The following is a 1,310-nucleotide window of genomic DNA, read 5'->3' as shown; positions in this document are numbered from 1 at the left end:
AAAAAAAAAAAAAAAAAAACACTTTTGAAGTGTCTAAAAATTTAGTTTGGATACAGATCTAAAAATAAATTTTGTTTAATCATCAAAACAATTATATTCAATACTCAAATTGATTGCTACAATTGAAAAGACTACTAAATTTTCACAAATATTTGTTTAAATAATTTTTTTCAATATAGAAGGTCAAACATTTTTTCTTGTATTGCTCATCATGCTTGAGATTTCTACGTAATTATTTTTACAAACTTATTTCTTAAAAAAATTATTTTTATATCGGTATCTAGTTCAATGTTTAGATACTTCGACAAAATGTTCTTTCCATATATTAATATTAAATATAAGGAATGGGTTTCGCACAAATCAAATGTTATATGATGATTTGTCCTTCATGATAAAAACAATAATATGAATAATATTAAATGGAAAACCGAGAAATGATTAAATAGAAGGTCATCTTTAGTTAGATCCGCTAATATTTAATGACAATAATAATAAAGTTTTACGAAACAGACCGCTCTAGAAGGTTGATTATACAATACAGGAAAAATGAAGCTAATTAAAATGTTTTAAAGATCTCAACTGCAAAGAAGACATCTCTCGGAAACGTTGTAGTGGCAACCGTGATTAAAAAGAAATTCAATTTGTTACTCGACGACGATTTATCATCGAGTTTATACATGTGCCTCCTAATAAGATTAACGATATCTCGTGTGAATAGAACGTACACACGCTGGCATCATTCCAATCGAATATTTGATCGAGAAGAAAAAAAGACTTTCTCGGCGTGGCACGGTGGAGAAAGCGGTGACGACGAAGAATCACGTGCGTTTGGCACAGAAAATGCAAAGACGAAACGGAAGGAATCTGGGCCTCCGGTACTTTTTTCATCGTTTCACAAATGATCCTCTTCAATGCTCTGTAATTCGTGCGAATTTCTAGACCATGTCACCCGGCGCGTGCGATCTGTATTGGATGAACCGTTTATCTCATCTGATTGCAAATTTTCTTTAACGACTATTAATCCCGTCTAAATAGAACGTCAAAAGATCAAGGTTTCGTCCGATAATTTAAATTTCACATTTGTTTCTTAATTTTTTTGCAAGACACCGAAAAAAATTTTTTAGTATATTTGTGGCCATAATTGCATAATCATGTAATTATGTAATGTACCATATATTATACTGTTATATAACTATAATAATTATTATATTTATATATAGTTCTATAAAAAAAAAATGTACGTACAGTTTTGGCTTCAAAAATAACTATAACTATATACTGAAAAAAAATGTTCTAAATTTTAATAAATA

At 29.2% G+C, this 1,310-nt stretch overlaps 1 protein-coding gene across 1 annotated transcript in view; it reads right to left on the bottom strand.

The window, feature by feature from the left end:
* The window catches only part of LOC108749811 (serpin B4-like), a 7,855-nt gene that overhangs the window by 2,908 nt on the left and 3,637 nt on the right, over positions 1-1,310 (bottom strand). The gene's annotated exons all lie outside the window — the stretch shown is intronic.

Source organism: Trachymyrmex septentrionalis, unplaced genomic scaffold (genome assembly GCF_001594115.1).
Source record: "Trachymyrmex septentrionalis isolate Tsep2-gDNA-1 unplaced genomic scaffold, Tsep1.0 scaffold318, whole genome shotgun sequence".
Taxonomy (NCBI): Eukaryota; Metazoa; Arthropoda; class Insecta; order Hymenoptera; family Formicidae; genus Trachymyrmex; species Trachymyrmex septentrionalis.
Note: the sequence above shows the minus strand (reverse complement) of the source record. Positions and strands in the feature narration are given on the sequence as shown.